At 44.6% G+C, this 21,742-nt stretch overlaps 1 protein-coding gene across 7 annotated transcripts in view; it reads left to right on the top strand.

The window, feature by feature from the left end:
- Positions 1-11,658: 11,658 nt before the first annotated feature.
- The window catches only part of LOC105427457 (protein turtle), an 87,008-nt gene continuing 76,924 nt past the window's right edge, over positions 11,659-21,742 (top strand). For all 7 annotated transcript variants that reach the window (XM_089082005.1, XM_089082003.1, XM_089082002.1 and 4 more), the window contains exon 1: positions 11,659-13,348. The gene's annotated coding sequence lies outside the window, so the exon portion shown is untranslated. The remainder of the gene's footprint in view (positions 13,349-21,742) is intronic.

Genomic DNA, 21,742 nt, shown 5'->3' with positions numbered 1-21,742 from the left:
CAAAGGCTACGTACGAGCTTTTAATAATCCTCCCTTTGACCTCCCTATCGTTCATAAAGTTCTGCCTCGGGCTAAAGCAGATGCCATTATCAGTACGGCTAGCGCACGAAGACTTTCAATGTTGACATATTTTAACAAGGAAATCGATGGATCGACTCGTATGAATAAAGACTTTTGCAAAATGCGGCGATAACGATGTCCGATGTATTTTAAAAGTCTCTCTGAAAGAATCGTATTTTTAACGTAATAATAATGGCCTGTTGTCTACGACCCACGTTCTCTAACGAAAAGACCAAGAAACGTCAATTCCAAAATTGAATAATATTAGTCGAGAGCTTTTTCGCTTACGTAAATGCATCCGGATGCTTCATTCGGAGGGCTTAAATATGTTCATCAGATTGCGTATAAATGTACAATCACGCAAACGAAGGGTACATGTAATTAAGATAATATTTATTCTTCTTTTTCTGTGTACACACGTATTATTTTTGTCGCGTTGTATTTTATTAAAATATATAAAATGAGACTGAGCGCGCGCTTGGGATAATAAATAAATGCGCGCGTCGTGCAATATGGGCTCTACATGTTCGTTACGCGCGATTTTCTCTTTTCTATGTCGAGTTGAAAAAAAGATCCGCGCGCAAGTGAGAGGATTCGCAAATGGAAATTGGCTGCATGACGCAGGCAGAAAGGAATATTTACTGCGCGAGTCATAACTTATGCACAGTTAGAAGAAACATAAATAGACGGCGCCGAACGCGAGAATGATTCCGCGTCGGTGCGAAAAATCGCGGAGGAGGGTTGGGGAAATACGTATAGGCAGCTCCTGCCAGAAATAAAATTGCTCGAAACATTTATGGCGATAAATGTAACAGCGAGATAAAATTTATCAACGAATAAGAATCAACGCTGGCTCGTCGTTGTAACTTGAACGTCACATATTTTGAAAATGATCAATAGCAAATTAAATGGTTAACGGTAATGGCTTTTTTCATATTAAACAAAAAATGAGTGCCTCGCTTTCAAATTTTATTGTAGCTTATTTATTTATTATTAGAGATAGCGTCTGATCATTGTCGTAGCGTGCGTGTTTCCTTTTTATTTCTCGGTCGCAATGCTAAAGCTCTAAAGCCTGAAACTCTTTTAATTTCCTTGCAGCTACCCTTTGCCCGTGTAATACCAGCCTGCGGCGAGGAAGTAAAAGGGGGTCGATGGTACAGATGGGGAAAGGGTAGAGAACGCATGGTTGCGGAACTGGGCGAGCCCAAGGGTGAGAATACGTGCGAATGGAAATTGGTTGCAAAGGAATATTTACTGCCGCCAGCGTGGTTGGATAAGAGGTCGTAACTTACACCGCGGAATGAGAAGGAACGTAAAGAGGAATGCACTGACTCCGGTGTACTGACTTCGAGCGCAACGAGAGTTACGCGGGGTTGCGCGGAGGGGTGGCATGCGGGAGAGAGAGAGAGAGAGAGAAAAAAAGAGAGAAAGAGAGAGGCGCGCGCCGGCGTACGTGTTAAGGGGGATGAAGTACCTGAAAGGCACATCATACACCGGACACAGTGATCGATAGACCTGTGGGCTGCGAGGCCCGCGATAGAAGCTAAAGAGACGAAGATAAATTAATACCGTGGAATTTCGGGGGTTGGAAACGAACTCTCGCCCGCGCTCTCAGATCCAGCACGTACTTCCGATTTCTCATCCCCATGTTTATATTCACCTTCTTCCATTGTCTCGGAACTTTAGTCGCCTAATTGGCCTTCGACACACTGTGCGTGACTCATCAATTTTATCTCCATACATCGAATTCTCATCAGTTCCATACACAGTAAAAAACATTTTGTATTTGTGTCAAAATCGGTCCTTGTTAAAATTTTTGTGTTAAATAATCTACATATTTACATGTAAATACATGTAAATTTAACACATGTCTACTATGTTAACTGACCTTAACAAATATAAAATGTAAAATTATTAAAATGATTTAAGAAACGTGTTAAAATAACACAATTCGTATGTATTTATTCAATATGTTAAAATTTACACAAAAAAAATGTTGGTTTAATCTATAACAGGAGTGGGGATGACTTGTTATTATTCTTTGTGTGGTTTTTGGCACAGTCTCGAATTTTGACGCGTCTCGACATGTTTATCATAAAAATTATGTTAATTGTAACACACAATTAACTTCAAGTTAAGATCAAGAGTACATTTCTTTTTTGTTGAAATATTAACATAGTGTCGGTGTTACTATTTAACACATCCGTATTATAATAAATTAACACAAAATTTTGAGTGGACCGTTTGGAACATGCGATTTATGTTAAATTCAACACATTTTTTCCAACAGTGTAAGATATGATCGCATTCTCATATTCATTGATTGAATAGAATTGCTGATCTTATTATAGAAATCGATGCAATATGTGAATAAAGTTTGCATTGTTTGAATGTTGAAGAATTTTAATCCAATTAATCGTTATTTCTATTCACATTTAAGAAAAGCAAGTAGTTTAATGTATCAAATAAAGCAGTGAAGCGAATGTATATAATGCAAAATAGATTGCGGCGGAAGTGTCAGCAAGCAAAATAGTCACTTGATATATTTCACCGTTTCATCAAGAGTAACAATAGTGATAACAGAATTGTTTTACTGAAATCGAAAGTTTCCGCAGTGGTAATTCATGGAATATTTGGCATAATTAGGAGACAGCCACTGGGAAGAAGCAGCTCTCGAAAATTCTAACGCAAACGACAATCTAGTCTTTGGTCCATAATGTCCTGGCTCTTTTTCCCTATCCTCAAGTTCGTTTATTGAGGGAACTTTTGCTTCCATTAATCTATAATTAACTGAGTCAAGTAGTCGACAAAGTCTATAGTCTTCTCGTACTTCTCAGGAATCGGCAAATCGTGCCTTCCATCCGGTGGCTGCACGGACAACGAGAGGGAGAGAAAAAAAAAGAAAAAAAGAGGAAGCCAAAGCCGGAGCTATGGATTGGTGACGCGGGGCAGAATCCGGAGGGAAGTCGAATTCGTTAATCCCGCTGCCCGGTCGTCCTTTGTGGTGGACTTCGGAATTAAATTTCCGGTCTTACGGAATCCAAGGAATCCTTCGTCGGTAGTCGGTCCGCCCGGTAATTCGATCAGCAATCATCCTGAAGTCGATCGTCAACGACGTCGTCTCTCTTTTACGTGGCAATTCGTGTATGTGTACACACCGCCGTTATATATACACGCTGACAATAGCAAATAAATGAAAGCGATACGCAAGAGAGCAACGTACCGTTTATATAAAAAACGATATCTGCAATATATACTTTATATATATAAATATCGTTTTACACACACGCGCGCGCGCGCGCACGCGCGCACGCACGCGCGCACACACACACACACACACACACACACACACACACACACACACACGTATGTATGTATATATGTATGTACCCATAGACAGGATGATAGACGTAATTACATATTATCGATGTTAACAGACTGACCACGGTTGCGTCGGCTTTCATTTGCACCGCAAAGGGTATGAGAAGGGTACCGGATAATCATTAATTAATGGGCAGCCAGTTTTAATAAAATGCATCATAAATGCATTTCGGCACTAATCGCGCAGTAATTGAACTCGTTGATCGAAACAATTTCTCGTTCGGTAACGGCATCTGATACCGTAGTCATCAGCGTAATCGATGGAAATATTGTTTATTAACAGGGAGCATGTAATTCGTATGTATTCGCGCGATAATGTTAGAAATAGCTTAATGCAATTTCATACACGTTGCACTCGGCTGCGCCTCAGGTCTGCGTTACGAGCGGGCTTTGCCCAGTCGCACGTGAGACGAGCAGCTAGACGCACGCCGATCCCAATCCTCCGCTCGTGCATGAACACCGGGACAAGTGTGTGGCTGCTGAAACGAGCCGTCCATTTGCATTTCAATGCTCTCGTCGGTCCGAGCAATGCTCCGTTTCCCTTTCTCGGCGGCGTGCAAGCGTCTAGCTGAATCGCTCATTTAAGACAGTCCCTTTGGCTTCATCCTCGTAATATTTCCTGAAAACTTGGTACTAGAAAGCATGAAAGTTAGTCAATTAATACTTGGGAATATCAAAGTGATTATCGAGCCTCTGAAATGTCGAATTACGTCGCGAGTCCCGAGAGTTTAGATAAAAGCGGCCCGGAAAAGATTCACGGTGGATGTATCGCCGTCGAAAATTAGGGGGTCGTACAACTTTGAATCGCACCCTATTAACGTATTCGAGTTGCTCTTTGCAAAATTAGATTTGCCGCAGTTCAAACTGCAGGCGGACACAGTATTCCGATATAATTCAGAGGGACGAAATATGTGAAATTACCATCATTATCCAACGACAGATGCTAACGGTGCGGCACACACCACACACACACACACACACGCGCGCGCGCGCGCGCGCGCGTGAAACTTCCAGCGAGCTAATCGATTTCAATCCGAACTTCGGTCCGCAAATTCCGACCACCTGTTTATGGGAACGGTGATTACCGAATGAAATTACGTGCACCTGTACGCACGCAGTCGAAGCGCATGCATACATTAATGCATACCTACTATGCTATACCTACTCTTCCAGCCGTCCGAACTTCCTCGCGGACCTCCGGGCGCAATCGGTGCCAGCCTCGGTGCTGACGAGAGAGAGAGAGAGAGAGAGAGAGAGAGAGAGAGAGAGAGAGAGATTTTCTGCCGAGCGATTCGATGTTCATATCCGACCCGCCGCATGAAGATCATTGATGTAAACACGAGGCGGCCATGCGCGCGTGTGCGGAGGTTTCGGGTAGACCGAGAGAGCGTCGTGCTCTCGTCGCCAGCCCTCCAGATCATACAGCTCGGATCCCTCCGCGCGGATCCCTTTGCACAGCGGATGAGTTTAGATTGATATTGGCTGGCGAATGGATTTATCTAAAATTAGAGTCCCCGTGCCGTCACACAGGCTTACGGTACGTCTCGACTCTCGCGTACCGACACGACCGACACAACGGCGCAACGTCGCACACACCCCTCGCCACGCTAAAGTTAGAACCGGCTGCCTTTGTCGATACCCGCAATACCCGATGACGCCAGTGCATTCTAACTTCGGCGCGTATCGAGGAAGCGATTTAAATCCATGCCGCGCTTGCGGCGAGTACGATTCATTGCACCTCGTCCATCCTCGTCCATCTGGATTTAGACGGAAATGAGATTTAACGAGATGCCGCGCGGTTGTAATTTTATAGATGATTAGGTCGCCTGTCATTTTTTTTTCTTTTCCTTACCGATCAAACTTTAAGAACTTTTAAGAACGTTCGGAAGCCTCGTGTTTCACCGGAAGATTGGAACTGCGGGATTCGACAAGTAGTAGTAGGCCAGAAGTTCTCAAGTCGAGTCTTGTAGCTCCTCGACGACATTTCTCACGGGACGGGCGAGCGGACGATTAGATTTGAACCTGCAGTTTCCTAGATTTCTCTTCGATTTCGAAGAGGCTGTAGGGGAAGGCCCTCGAGGCAAATCACTTCCATCCTTCGATTTCTTCTGCCTAGAAGCTTAGGCCAATTTCGACATGTCACATCGGGAGAGCGTAGGCCGAAAGAGGCCCTCCCTTTTCCTCCCTTTTTCTTTCCGCGACATTACATGAGAAAAAAGAGGGAAGCATGGAAAGAATGATACTCCAATTTGATCATGTTGACAGTGAAGGAGACAGATGCAAACGAGAATCACTAGACATTACTACGGAATGATGTCGAGAACGATATCAAGGGTGAATGATGAAGGGACGAAACTCTCTCTCTTTGATAGAATCTGTTTATTTCTAATGGAATTAGATCCAATTTAGAAGCCCCGGCAATGAGAGAAGATCAAGGGGTATCCCGACGATTCTTGCTCGAATTACGGTGAATGTTTACCCTGCAATAATTGTGCAATAATTGGCAATCTTTATAAAGTTTAATAGCTGGTGGCAGCTCGCGTTCGATTAACCAGGCACCGCATGAATTTCAAAAGAAAGCATCGCGTCTCGTTGCAGTTTCAGTGTACTCTCGGTGCAAATGAGAGTTGGATGGAGTTCGCGGAATTCTAAAGTCACGTCTCCGCGGACTTTGTCGCCTTGGCTCGCATTTATAAAATATAGACGTGACATTTATGATAAACTATCCGTGCCATTCCAAACATTTGCAATCACATTAACGCTTCGATGAAACTATTTTTAACAATCGCACGCGCGCGCGACGTAAAGTTCGTTTCTTCTCTCTATTCCCCGTTCTCACTTTTAAAGTTTATGCCATAATATAACTTTGTCGAAGTGCTTCTTGATGTTCGTTGTTACTATAAGGTTTAATAATTTATTATTCACCGATCTCCTGAATTATGTTCTCGTATATTTTCCATAAAATTCAGAGATTCCGCCACTATCTTTTATGCAAAGCGATTCAAAACAATCGTGATTTTAAAGTATAGATTCAGGCTTAATTTAGACCTCGTCATTTTTCTTGATAAAATTTTAATCATGCTCGTTAATTATTCGTAATTTTTCAAGTTTCTATAATTGTAAAAATATCAGCAATTAACTTTTGCACTTTGGTTCCATTGAATAAATACAGGATACGGTTGCCTCGGCGACCATAAAATAGCATATCGGTACAGTTTGAATAAGACATTTAACAGCAGAGAATTGTAGAAAAATGTTTATACTTTTAGTACGGCGAAATATCGCGAGTACATTCGAATACCTCTCGCAAGAGACGACGGATTTCGCAAAAAGCACTTTCGTGTCAACAAACTTATACGCGCGAATTTTAGAGTCCCGTAAAATATATTGGTTTTCTTTATATCCGTCCGGCAGCTTCGTTCGTTAAGTGCAACTATTTAGCAATTTACGGTTAGCATTTCCCTGCCGGAAACGCTTCCTGGACGACGAAACCGCCGCGCCGCGTCCGGGCCGCCGTTGTATGCCGCGTTCGTTTATTTCCAGCGACCGAATATTCTGCGATTCCGAGCGAATAATCTACGGAGGCGCGATTTATGGACCTTCGTGACCGAGTTCTCCTCCCTAAACAGATCGATATCCACGAATGGCGGCGACGTGAATTACTTTATTATCGGTCCTCTCTGCAAGACCATTCTTCTGAAAAAAAAAAAAAAGTATGCATTTACGCACGCGGTGTGTTCCGACATTTTGAAATATGATAAAACATACATTTTTATCAGTAGTGAGTGTGAAGAAAAAAAAGCGAGAAGAGAGCGAATGAGGAGGGGGAGGAATTCCGCGTTTTAAGTCCTCCATTTTCCGCTCTTATTGCGGGTCTATATCCCTTCTCGACACGGTTTTCGTCTGAATTTCAGAGCTTTGCTCCCGCAGTCTCGCTCGTTCTCCGCTTTTTTCCCTTCTAACGACTGAACAGTCTGGCCGTGACAAGTATATCGACCGTTCTCTCGCCATCGCCGTCTTCCTCTTACCTACCCTACGCACTCTGCATAGAAAGAAATGTTACTAATGTGGGGCAAGAATGTCCTCAGAATGCCATCAAAACTGGTGCACCAATTTTTTCGTAGCAATAGCGAATATACAGGACGTATTTTGCGTTTGCCTTTATAAAAAGTTAATATTGAAACTTTGAAAGCTTGCAACGTCGAACTAAACTCAGAAATCTGAAAATTTCACTTTTCCTTATGAAAACTTATCTAAGGAATTGCAAGCGTGCGCGTATTCGCCATGTATACGTAAACTATAAAATGAAAGGATCTAAAATAAAATTTATAAGCGATTCGCATATATTGCACTTTTTACGGTCCTTTACGTAGCAGTTTCAGCATTTCGTTCCGAATAAGATCATACTTAAATTAGGATAACGATGCTTCATACAATCGTTCGTTTAAAGTTGATTACATCATCGAGTGCTGATTATCCATTCGGATCTCTACTGGTAATCTCAATCACCCAAAACGAGGAAAAGAGCGCGATCTTTCTCGATTAAGGCTCGGTGTAACCGGATTGCCAAATCGAAGAGAATCCAAGGACTCTCGCGCCGGCAATTTCTTTTTTTTTTCTTTTTTTTTTCGTTTGTCCTATCGCGTTCCCACCTCTTCTCTCAGTCTAAAACCCTCCTCGACACCGTCGTGCATCCTTGCCTTTGTGCTCAGCTACTTCCACCAACCTCATACCTACTCCCTACCCTTTCTCTGGTCACGCGATCGCTCTTACGGGGATTTTCCAGACTGTAAATTGCAAAAGTTCTAACGCGACTTTCACGGTATCACGTCTCTAAGCTCAGCCGTTGTTTCTTCTTGTTTCAGATCCTGAAGCGGCCTCCGGGATCCTAACGCGCTCCGAGGGTAAGTTTCAGTTAATAATACAGAGGTTCATTAAGATTGACCTCTAAAGGTAATAATCGCTTTAACGTAGATTGAATTTGGAAATTGTTCGTGGTTCTCTTAATGGAGATCTGCAATTTTAAGCAAATGTACGGACTTTGGTAGAAACATAGAATGATTATTAAATTTAACCCGCGTTATTCTAGACATAGATTCGATTTCATTTCATACAAATATACAAAGATACACTAATGAATCCTGAACTGGATCCAATTACACATGAAACATAATTTAAAAAAATCATTAATTTTACCGAATACGATATATGAAAATTTTTAGATTCTAGATATTTCCGAAAGATCTCGATATTTTTTTTTTTTTTTTTACCAATCTGAATTATTTTCTATTTCGAATTTGAAAATGCTACAGTGAGATAATCAATATGACACTAAGCTATTCGGTTAATTTGAGGTTTGAGAAATCCGTAAAGACTGTGGAAAAGACCATAATTACTTTCCGTCGTCTGACGAACGTGCCTCTTGTTCTTGTACTTCGCGAACACTCGATCGTATCTAAAATTTATCGAGGCAACAACAAGCAGCGTGATGCCATGGAACGTCTTCTTCTCTCGAGGCCCTCGAAAAGTTCGCTCGTTCTTGTAAAGTGCTCGAAACAATTCCGACGCGAGCCGGTATTCGACGCTTTTGTATCGAGAGCGCCGGAACAACGAAAGTTTTTGCATTCCATTATCATGCAGCGCGATTTATCCTGCGCTTAGAATGTGCAACAACACTTACGTGCATCTCTGCATTGCAATTGTAAAGATGGCCCGGATTAGATGTAAGAGATGAAAGCGACACCGTGATAGAAATGTTATTTCAGATTCAAGGAGATTAATAATAACGGCAACTAAATTTATTACTCAATTGCCTTAAAATAAAATATCTCCCTTTGATGACGATAATTATTCTTTTCATATATTATTATAATTTCATATATTTTTTCAGTGCTTCTTTAATTTTGAAATTAAAATTGCATTTTCCTCGAAAAATATATATCAGCATAGCTACGGGCTACGATACAGTTCTTCTCATATTTTTATGTAAATTATTTTCGATCGAGAATGTGCAAAATTATTGCTCCGGGCACTGGCTCTCGAAAGGCGCGTATTAATATTTTTGCGAAGGCGAACCGTGAAATTTGTGGCCTAATAGTTCCTTTGATCGTGATGGCAAGTCACGTAGATGTGTTATTAATATTACCTATTTTCCATTGCATATGCATATGCATATTAATTCTAACATGTGCGCTTCGATGTTGGAGGCCATACTGGAGGGAATGAACATACATAATTAAATCTGGTGTCAAAAAGATGTATATTAAATTAAAAGTGAAAATCGCTCCGTTGAAATAGTAACAGTGGATCCGGCGTAAACGAAGTGTAAATACAAAGTTAAAAAGTGTTCACAAAATCATATAAAAATTTTATGACGCTCTATTTACGGTAACGTGTCCGCGACAATATTATCGCACCCGCAGCTGCCTAAACGAAGAACCTTCGGGGAAGGATTCGCGAAATTACGTTCGCCGGCGCTGACGACGCCCCTCTTCCAGCAAGGATGAATAAATTAAGAAAGGAGCTATACTTGGCTTTCGACGGGCGAAGTCCCGTGCGTGCTTAATTAAATTTAGCATCGCGCTTGGACTTGCCTTCGGCTGCCGTTTTCTCCCCCGTCTTCCACGACGGTGATGACGGGGAAAATCGTATACACTCAGCGAAGAAATTATGCAAATATTTGTTTATTTCTCTTTCTCCCTTTCTTTCTTTCTCTCTTTTTTTTTTCTCATATAGTATACGTGCAGATTACACAAATGTACCAGATGGCAAAATGATGAAAATCCAAAAATTGTATCTCACCATTCTCCTACAAGCGTGAATCGAAACTGTAAAATAAAATCTCCACATTTCGTCCACCCTCGATCTCCATCCCCGAGTCTCGCCATCTCGGTCGACACGATTGCTATCGAAATACGACTCCTGAAAGACATTTGGTTGTAGCCTTGCCTTACATTCTGAAACGCGCCTCGTTTCCCACAGTTACATTCGACGGGGATAATATAGCGATACACTCGTCCAAAATATCCCCGATTATTTTTATCGGGATACACACGTCGACGGAGAGAGAAGAATAATATGTTTTTATAGTTCACGAGTTTATTCAATGTCAGGGGCTAAAACGTGATTTAATTCCGTCCTTTAATCACGGTCGATGACAGGGGGTCTCATAAAACTGAGCGTCATCCCGAGACAAAACGTAGTTTCTCCCCCTCTGGCAACCCGCGCTTGGCTTTAAAAGACAAATCCCAAGTTCTTCTATCCGTGGCGGTCTATATAAACTGAACTCTGTAACGAGTTTTCTCTGCGCCCAAATTGGCGTAAATCGAAATGAAGTTATCAACGATAGCAAAGTCATTTTAAAGTTAACCGTGACTTTGAAGCAGCGGTAGAATAATTAGCTACAGAGGTAATTAATTAAGAGGGAACATGGAATATTTATTAAATTTTATCAATTTTTCAATTCATGTTTAAACCAAATGCTTTCGGACTTTATTTCCAGAACGTGATATTTCTTGGTATTTATCTGAACTTATTGTTTAATCATTATTTAATATCGAATGCAATTCCAATAAATATTCGTAAAGGTAAGTTTTAATCGTTCACGAAGGCTATACTTTTGTTATGCAAATCCGCAACTCCAAAATTTCGGGTTTCATCCGCACGCAGCGCTCCACGTGCGGCTTCTGTGACATCCCGGCGATTTCCACCGTCTTCCCTCCGAGAAACGAGCGCCCTCGAGGTAGGGAAAATATTAACGAAAGAACGTCCCGTGAAAAAACAATCCTATAGAATAGCCCGTGCGTATAGGACGAACAAAAGAACTGTGGGAGAAAAACCAAGAAAACAGAAATGAGTTAAAGGCGGGGCGCCGACGATGGTCGCCCCAGGGTGTTCTCGGTAAATCCTTACGCTCCTGGATGCCGCCCTTCCGCCCGATCAATATTACGTTGGTGGGGCCGAGGCAGGATAGTCGGCCACGAGGGGCGGCAAGGGGGTTATGGAGCCGCGGAGGGTTAAAACTGGGCGAGAGGTAACGTGGGGAGCGTCGTCGCGGTAGAACCGGTGGTATCGGTGAGTGCAGGGATGGGAGGAGGAGGTAGACGCGAGGGGCATGCGAGTAGCAGGGGGCTTCTAACGGCACGAGGGTAGGAGGGTGCGACGATAGTGGAGGGGGGTTGTTTGTAAGTGGGGATGATGGTGGAGAAGCTAACGCTGTCATGGCGCCGCGCAGCATCGCCAGGCAAGCGGCACCTCGGTGTACTCCCTCGCGGCGCGTTACGTGTTCTTCAGGGCTGCGCGATCGGCGGCAACGAGCGACCTGGTGAAATTCGCGTGCGTCCGCGTCGTCTCGTCCTCGTGCCGCGAGGCTCGGACGTCCGAGCGTCGTCGCAGGCGCGGTGTTTCGCTCCTCGCGCTCTCTTCGTGGCCTCCGTCATGGTACCCTGACACTCCGGCAGCGTCTGACCGCATCGTTGCGAAGACGCGTCTCGAGGAGGAGGCGTGAAGAGCAGCAGCTTGTGACTCGCGACATAGAAAAGATCGCGGCGCCGAGTCACGCGCGATCCCTTCACGCTGGTGACGCGATCTCTGTTGTCACCCGCCCCGGATATCGATGTACGTGAGGTTTTCGTGTGCACGCGAATAGCAGTGAACGCGAGTGACGAAGCAGCGATCCACCGGTGTTCATCGTCGCGAGGATTCGTCGCGGCCGCGGAGAGCGGCACGCGCTCGACTGGCTCGCCCGCGCCGCCATCGATCGCGAAGGTCGAGGCTGAAGGTCGCGGATTCATCATCTCCGGGGGTTATCTCCGCGCGTCCATCGAAACTCAGTGATCTGACTATTATCCCGGCAACGTTGGTGCGCGCGCGCGCGCGCGCGCACTCCCACGGAACGGAAACCGTGGGGAAACGGATACGCGAGCGCCCGGGTATTCCGCAGAATCCGCTGATTCTCAGTACCGCTGGTGTTACACGCCAGGTGAATCAATGACGGATGAGAGGAAATCGTGATAAACGCCAATCTCTCGACGAAGGGGGATCGTAGATAATCGAGACCTTGACGCGTGATGTCGCCGTACAACCGGACACGTGACTGAGGCGGAGCAGCGGCGAGAAATCCTTCTGGTGAGGGACCTTCGCGGGTCCTGACCAGGGAACCGACATCGGCGAAGATAGGCGGGGGTGGCCGCCGCGGGTGGATCGAGCTGGCAGCGGCTGGGTTTCGTCGCGACGTGCTACTAGGAATAACAATGTCCTAGCGAAGGCAGGACCTCGTCTCTAGGCCGATCCCCCTCATCCTGATCCACTTCTCTTCCAGAAACCTTCACACACATACACATACACACACCCCGCCGTCGGTCCTGATCACTAACATATACCCAACCTACCGTCATCGCGCCCTACACCCGCGTTCGCGCTGCTACAGATTCGACTGCACACATGTAATCGGCCGCGCGCGCGCGCGCGCACACACATACACATACATACGTACGTACGTACACACGGTACGCGATAGACGGCGTACAGATGACATACACCCGTGAGAATATATGCGAAAGAAGCGTAAAGCAAAGAGGAATGTACACGCGTATACGTACATTCGCGTTGTTTTAACGCCTTTTCCCGCCCCGACACTTTTTCGTTTCTCGTTCTTCATTGTCGATCCGACGTATCGCATCGCGACATACAAGACGTACACGAACGTGGAAACGCGTGCGGGCGGACACCGGCAGGACACGTATCTCGGAGACGGGCGTGCGAGCCTCCCGAATCCAACCAAGTCCAAAGTCCTTAATCCCGTGGGGTGATCCTGGCCCCGCCCGTACGCGAAGGAACCACACCCCGGCGAGCGAGAGAGCGAGAGATCGAGAGGAGGAATTCAGGGTCCGGATTTAACAGGTTCCCGGTAAGCTCCCGGCATCAGCAGTCGATTCCTCTTCTTTTTTTTTTTTTTCTTTTCTTCCACGCGTTTCCCTCGTCTTTCCTTTTTTCCTCTTCTCCTCCACCCCCTCCGCGCCATGGCGACGCGACTCCAGGAGTAACCTTGCTCGCGGCAAGACGAAGGGGAAGGTGGCCGAGAGGCAGGAGGGTTGAGCATCGGCTTCCTCGACCTCGGCTTGCGCGTCTCTTTCGTCCCCCCTTCTCTTTCCCTCCGCTCCGCCGTCGCGACCGTTCGGTCCGATAGTGCACATGGCCTCGTTCCATGCTGGATGCAGATTGCTCCGGAGGTTGGGTCGCACAGGTTAGGTCTGCGACACGAAGGACGAATCAGAAGGGTCGGCGAGGGAGAGGATAGATCGTGATACATGCGCTCGGCCGATGAGACCCGTGCGACCCAGCGGCTTGCGGATAATTAGTACTAATTACGCGCGTAGAAGTCACCTGATTGCACATGGCGATCCTCACGAATGATCTCCGAGACTCGCGTTCCCTTTGATCAGCGGAATGCTCGAGCGGTAATCGCTAAGATAATTATTCACGCTCGAAACGATGAAAGAAACTGGGAAATACGAAATACGGATATACAAACGTAATTGTCGTTTTATTTTTATTTGATTAGGTGCACTTTTACCCGACAGATACATTTTTATCTAATTCGCGCATACGATAAACGGTTGTTAATGCGACATTAAACCACATTAATTACCGTCAATGATACTGGAATACGCATGTTCTGTTTCACGCAGGCACGAACTGACGGTTTCGTGCATTACGAGATTGCGATGTTTGGCCCCGAGTTTAGCAGCAATACGAATTCTAAATGTGTGCGTGATACGCATGCACGCAATTCCTGCAGCTGGCAGTTGATGGAGGCGATTTTGGATTGATTTGTGCCCCGGCGTTGTTGCGATTCAGTCGTAATTTCTGACAGTGTTGCGATCGGTCTCGTTCACGGGGAAAATCGTTCGTTTCGCGACGAACAAACGTTTCATCGAAACCGCCGAAGTATCTTGTAAATATCGAATGCAATACGTAATTTGAAAAAAATGAGGTTTTCATGAGATGGAAATTATTCGCGATAATATTAGAGCGGAAATATAAATCGCGTTACAGTTGATAAATAAACATTTCGTCTAACTGTCCGCAAAAATGTTGCATATAAATGGAAATATCGAGCCGGCGAGAAAGATAAAATAGAACGGGTAAAAAATAATTTCTCATAACTAGATAAAAAAAAATAACGAAGTAGGTGACACGTTGACATAATATCGCTTGGTATATTCAGCAGCGAGTAGTATTTGAATAACATATATGCATTCTAAAAAAAATAGATATTACACTGCCGCTCTTATATGTGTAAAACACAAACAGACGCATTTTAAAAACGCTCTTTATTGAAATGAATTACAAGTGGGACAACAAATATTGACAGGATGGTTACGCCCCGACTGGAAGCGAACAAATTATTCCCCAGTCATCGACTTTATAATCATTTTCGTGCTTGGACAATCGATTCTTGTTCTTTAAAATAAAAAAGCGTTAATTAAAACTTTCTAGCACGCTATCATTACTGGTCGGATGAAGTTTGCTCAAGATTTCGGTCCCCTTCGGTAAATCTCTTGGGAGCCTTCGCTCACGACTGTTGAATCTCTCGCAGATTAAAAGATCCGCGCCGCGATCTATATCGATCAAGATCGACAGAACCGCGCTACAGACTATACCGATACAGCAATTTTATTGCTTCTTTGATGTTGCTAACCCAGGAAATATATATGACGAAGAACAAATTTATAGTTCGATACCCCCACGAAGTCAATCACGCGCGGCATAAATTCGCCGGCCCGGAATATAATTTACAAACTCCGGAAGCATCAACTTACTATAATTTATGTATCGTGTGCCGATTTTTTTTTTTTTTATCGTCCGGCTCTTCACGGATCTGTTAAATTCAATCTCGAAGGTTATTGAGGCGCACAAAGTTGCGATTCAGCTATGCCATACGTATTTGCGTGTCTCGAATTCCCCTGTTGCAATATCTTCATCACAAAGAAGATAACTTCGTTGTTGTGAAATACTCGTAGAGAGAATTTGTAATAAATCTTGATGACAATGTTTTATGAGTTTACCGTTATTATGAAAGGGTATAAAAGAATCCGATGTGAATGCCATTCGCCGACAATTCGAATTTTTACGACGCGAGACGACGTAGCGAGATGCTGGTCGAGAAATTTTCTGTCGACGTAAGCAGGTAAAAGCCGTGCCGCGATGCTGGACGGAGGAATTCCTCCGTGGCTCGTTCTCGCCAGAAATGAGCCGGTGTTGCGGAGAAACGACCAGTTAGACGGACATTAGTCTTCGCTCGACAGCAGCCCGGCGGAGTCGGCCAGCAAAACCTAAGTAGAATTAGGTTAAGGGGCTGGCGAAAGGAGGAGGGGTTGGACGCGAAAGAGAGAGCCCATCCGTGCACAGGGCAAGTTCGGCGATTTCTTGTAATTGAATCTGCGGCCCTTCCGGTTCCGGTTATTGTTTCTGCACATTCTCCGTTCGTTGGCTCTCGCGTCGGCTCTTGTACGCCGATCGGTCGGTCGCAATAATTTTTGCGGGGCACGTAATCAGAAGTATCGGGAATCTCGTGAGGTTTTCGCTCGGGGTTCGCTTTAGACGCGGACGGAGAAATCACGTCGACTACGCGAGTTCTTTGTCCCGTAGAGTTTATCCGATTAGTGGACTGGACTTTGCGGAAAGGGGCTTTGCGCGAAGCTCTGTAAGATGTATGGCGACGGATGCAGCGACGTTTGATCGTATCGCTTATTCGATAAAATTCTGGAACGGATCGCATGCGGGCGTGCGTGTGCGTGCGTATATTCGAATATCTTATCGAGACACGCTGCTTCGATCGGGCATTAATATTCATCCGCACGAACAAGAATGCGACCATTTTTCGCGCGTTTCGAGAACTTCTGTTTTTTTTTTATTCTCTCGCCAATTGTATCGTAACTAAACGTTTACAGAGTCGCGTGGGCGGGCGCGAAGAGGGAAAAATACATTGTTGCTCGCAGCGGCCGCGAATAGCCCTCCGTTTTATCGCAATCCCCCTCTGTTTCTCTCCACCGAATTCTCGTTTAATCTCACTTGACCTGCTGGAACTGTCGAAATTCTCGACGCTAACGGACAACTAACACCGCTGTTGCTCCGCCACGCGGTTCTCTGCAATCAGTTTTGAATCGTTTCACACGAATTATACTCGCGACAATACGCGCAGAGTGATATTGGATTCTCCTGTCTCGTTCCAAGATTGATGCTTTGCAAAAGTTGCAAAAGTCATCAATCCTTTGCACCACACAACATGAAGTAAACATTTACATTTTTTTATTAACCAACAAAACCTGGAGGTACTTGATTAATCTGAGAAAGATCGAGTTATCGCCGCTTTATAAGGCCGCGAATTCGTCACGTCAGCGCACGTTCAACCGCAACGTCTACCGACTTTGATCTTAATACCGCATCGTCTGTTCGCATTCGGAGCACGTAATGGCGGCATGATTGTCATTTAGCTCGCTTTCGAGGCTTTCGAGGCGTTTAGCTATACACGTTATCCCCGATATCGACGGGAAGCGCCTAGAAAGGGCGCTTGCACATGCCACGGCCGATACCTTTCGAACACGGAGCATCGCGTGCCGGAACACGTCCGCGTCTCGTTCAAACGCGCCGATCTCGGCGGAGCAATTAAACTGCTTTATTGTCGAACGAATGGAAAAGCGTGCAAAAAAAAAAAAAGAGCGCGAGAGCGCGGCACGGATTAAAGCGCTTTTTCACGTGCCACTGGCCGACAAGCGGGATCTCTGTATTAACGAGAGGAAGCCCGGCAACGTGTCGCGCTTCCGCCATTAACGACTATCGTCGCTTCGGACATTGAGCGCGATATTTAATCGCGCCTCCGACGTAGCGGATCATTTTTATCGGTTCGAGCTTTTGTTTTTCTCCCCCTCCCACATTCTTCTCCCTCCCCGTCTCTTTTTTTTGACGGGACAAAGTGTGAGTTTAACGGCGTGGCTCGGTTGATCGGGGGAGGAGGGAGGGAGGGGGGGGGGGTTGCATCGCCGCGGTGCATCATCGCCGGTGTATCGTCGATGTCAAAGCCAGGGTGGCGAACGCGATGCGCGTGGCAACGAAATATTATCGGACCGACACGATGGCACACCGCCGCGAACGAGCAAATTTCTCTGACCGTTCTTTTTTTTCTCTCTTTTTTTTCAACGGGAATGCCTTGCTAGTTCAGCGCGGCATAAGCTCTCAGAGGGAGGTTGATCGACAACCGAAATTGTGGTGGCGTGGGATGCGTCGTTCGTCCGTTCGTCCGTCCGTTCTTTCGTTCGTTCGTTCATTCGTTCAACCGGGCCCAGCTTGTTAAACTGCGAAACTGGCAAAATTTTTGCAACGCGGCTCGTGCGAAACGAACACGGAATAACGAATGCAGTTTACCTTTACCCGTCCGTACAGTTGCATCGGTTGAGTTATCGCGTGCTGTTCAAATGTTAAAAATGACACGTCAAAGTAACCGGCCGGAGTTGTCCGAGTTGTAGAGCGAAACTGACAATAGTCAATAGCAACGAGCGGTGAAATTTTAATATATTTTTCTATTATTTTACTCTTGGTCATTAAGGTAATTCATTCTCGTCGCGCGGGATGCGAATCATTATTACGTCGACGTTAAGATCGCGCGACCTACGAGAGGCTGAATGATATCGCGTATCAGCTACGAATTAATTCCGGCGACCGGGGGCCCGTAAAATAGAAATTTACGCGATGGCGCGCGAGGCGAGGTGCCATTTTTCAGTGTCAGCCTCGCGGCAGGTACGTTTAATTTAATCGGCCGTGTGCGAACTCTGTTCGCCGCCACGGCCCGAAATGTCAGAGTCCACCGCACACACTCGGAGGCGTAATCTGTCCTTCGAGTGCCGGCGCGAGCAAGAAGCCGATCGAAGGCACTCGCCTCGTAAGATCGCCGTGCGCCGATTGCGCCGACACGCGATAGCTTTTCGCGGAGGTTTTCGTAGGTCGAGGGTTGAAGGTCTCCCACCGCCGGTGGCGTGGTCCGCAACGTTGCAACTTTGACCTCCATATCTAAGCGGACGAGCCCGTCGCTCGTTACGAACGAATCTCGTGCACGCGCACGTCCGCTGTGCAAAACGCGTGATATAGCTGTACACGATGTCCTAGAATCGCCAGATATCCTTCCGATCACGCGAATTGTACGACAATCGTGTGGTACCAACGAAAGCTCAAGTTAGCTTTTGTGGACCAACTTTCAACCTTTTTTTTTTATATTTATAGAAAAATTATATTTATTAATTTTATATATTTATATTTATATAATATTTATATATTATTTATATATTTATATTTATATAATATTTATATATTATTTATATATTTATATAATATATTTATATTTATATGCAATTTGGCATTCATCATGTCATCCATAGGATATCGCAAGACATTCTGGTACACCGTGTATAAGAGGCTTGATCGACATACCTTCGCTTCTTGTTTCCTCAAGCTTCCGTGCCGCGCCGTCGTTAAGACGATATTTTCACGACTAATCCTCGCGATTGGTCGCCGGCTTTACTCACTCACTCACGTGCTAACATCGCGAGCGAACTGGCCGCCCTGGGACTTTTCTAATCGTTCGTAGAACGAAAACCAATTTCCAGTTACGTGTGCCGCAATTAAGCTCGCGGCTGAATCTCTCATGCGAGAACGGTACTTTCGTCTTGGTTGCAAAGCTTCGATTAAAGTCGCGATTCATTGCTGGCTTGTGTGTCGAGTTATCGATATTTTCGTTATCAAAACCTTTTTATCAATGGCGAGCTAGCTCGAAGGAATGTCAGCTTTATAACCGCCGTCGCTTTGTGCAGCAAAGAGAAATATCGACGTACTAGACGTATGTGAACTGGAGTTTATTTAGTTTTGAGATTGACGATTCGCCATCAATATAAGATTGAATTTATACTTGTCACTCGAACCGCGAAAAAATTGATTATCACAGTAAAAAGAACACCAGATGTGTTTTCAGATGTTGATATTGCACGATTAAAATTTACGATAAATTAAATAATTTTCAATTCTTGTCGATATATAACAATTCATTAATTCTTCTCTATGATTTTAATTACATAATCATCTAAATTTATAATATAAACTCTTTATTACACTTTATTAGTATTCTTTATAGACAACTGTAAGAATATTAAATTTTAGTCGGCTTATGCAAGATCAATCTGTCAATTTAATCACATATTAAATCTATATATATAACACGTGATTTGTAAACAGTACGTGACACAACCGGCACATCTGATAATCGTATTACAAAACGCGATTTTTGATTCGTACCTGTTCGCCATATGTATATTTCCTGTCCTCCCTCCGAAAAAAAGAAGAAAAATCGGTGGAAGGCAATCGAGTGTCGCTTTAATAGCTGCGGCGCATCGACCACAGATTTATCCGGACTAATGCAGTGCGACAACATGACGTTTTATGGAAAATCGATTTCCATAAAACCCTGAATTTTATATATATATATATATATATATAAAAATATACATATAGACAGTGCGTGTTGCACAGCACACCGTGGCTGGCGTCTATTGCATTTATACTTTACAACCGTGAACACCGTAATTGAAACCGCCGCTCTACATAACCGAGCTGCTCTGCCAGTTGTAATTAAAGCGGCTCCCTTGTAACCGTCCACGGCGACAGCCGATCTCCTGTAACCGACACTCGAGAGGATGCGCGAGGTAAATTAAAAACCAGCCCCCCTCCCCAGTCAATGGTGTCTCTTGATCTACTGCTGATACTCTTCCTGCGTTATTTTCTTTTTTTTTTTTACATGTTCCTACCTACGCGTATATCGTTGACACATTGAAGTTTCATTTTGAGAAACTTCATCTCGCCGATTATGCCTGTTGGTCGCTCTCGAATTACAATCGATTTATTTTCATATGCTGCAACTAGCATCGCGGAACGACGCGGAATGCCGGTGCGATGCACGCCGTCGCCCAGGGACGACAGCGGGTATTCATCACCATCGGCGTTTCCAACGGTGCTCAATTTTTCCTTTGTTCACCTTTATGAACCTACACTTTTTATACCGTGACGAATAGCAGCCATCGATTCCGCCTTTTTCCCCTTTATCTACGTGTCACCCATCCCATCCATACGTAAGCTCGTAATCCGATTACATCGCTTTGCGCTATCCGCCTCTCCTCTAAACGCGCGCGCTATAATGCGAGCGTTAAAATTCTGCAAAAATCGCTGGTGGATGCCGCACGTGCGCTATAATAAGGCAATCACGGGACGCCGTGTTACGCGGATGTTACGTGGACAATTTTAGTATCGGGTATCGATCCAGGCGGTTGCGCGCGAAAGAGGAAAAACCGATTTAAAGTAAAAATACCCGCCGGGGTCTCCGACGTCTCGTCTCTCTCTCTCTCTCTCTCTCTCTCTCTCTCTCTCTCTCTCTCTCTCTCTCTTCATAGCGCTGTATCAATATCCGAGAGCCACTCAGCCGGGGTCACCATCTAGCTTGCCTAGCAGCTAACAACAGCCCCGTTGTAAACGTCGCGTAGAAGTGGAAGTAAATCGTGACTGGAAGTCGAAAACGGCGCTTAAAACTCTAATGCGTGTGCGACATAATCTGTTCTCCCAACTAGCGAATGCTGATCTTTCGAGCCGTACAATTTGTACAAAACAAGCGCGAGACAATAATCATGTTGATACGGATTTATTAAAAGCTTTACAAATATAACGTACAATGATTGTAGAAACGTATACGTTATTATAAATGCCATTAAAACGATATCCAGTGACAGAGAGAGGGAACGATCTGATAATACAAAAAGTAGTATGTTTTATCACCGAGGCTCGTTGTAACGTTCTCTTATTCACTTGTTATGATTGTTCGATTGTTATGATTTATTCGTATTTTTTTTTTATTTATATATTTTAAACAAATATAATTGTTTATCTCAACAACGATTGCATTTAGGTACAGCTGGATTTATTCTACATCGATATATATATCCAATATTATATTTATTCTCGATTCTCTTCGTGAGTTCTGCAGTATTATTCATAAATTGAATTATCTCTTCATATATTTCAATATTCAGATATTCGAATATGTATCTAGAAAAGAAATATCGACACGAAATCCTCTTTCGCGTTTTATTTTATAAAATCGTACACAATTTTTTTTTTTTTTTTTATAAGTGGCACCAATACGCGCACTCCGGAGTGCCTGTCTCCAGCATAAACAGATTCTTCCTTCGCCGATGACATCGGTAGTTCT

The sequence above is a fragment of the Pogonomyrmex barbatus genome, unplaced genomic scaffold (genome assembly GCF_055798465.1).
Source record: "Pogonomyrmex barbatus isolate J1 unplaced genomic scaffold, ASM5579846v1 scaffold5, whole genome shotgun sequence".
NCBI classification, from domain to species: Eukaryota; Metazoa; Arthropoda; class Insecta; order Hymenoptera; family Formicidae; genus Pogonomyrmex; species Pogonomyrmex barbatus.
Note: the sequence above shows the minus strand (reverse complement) of the source record. Positions and strands in the feature narration are given on the sequence as shown.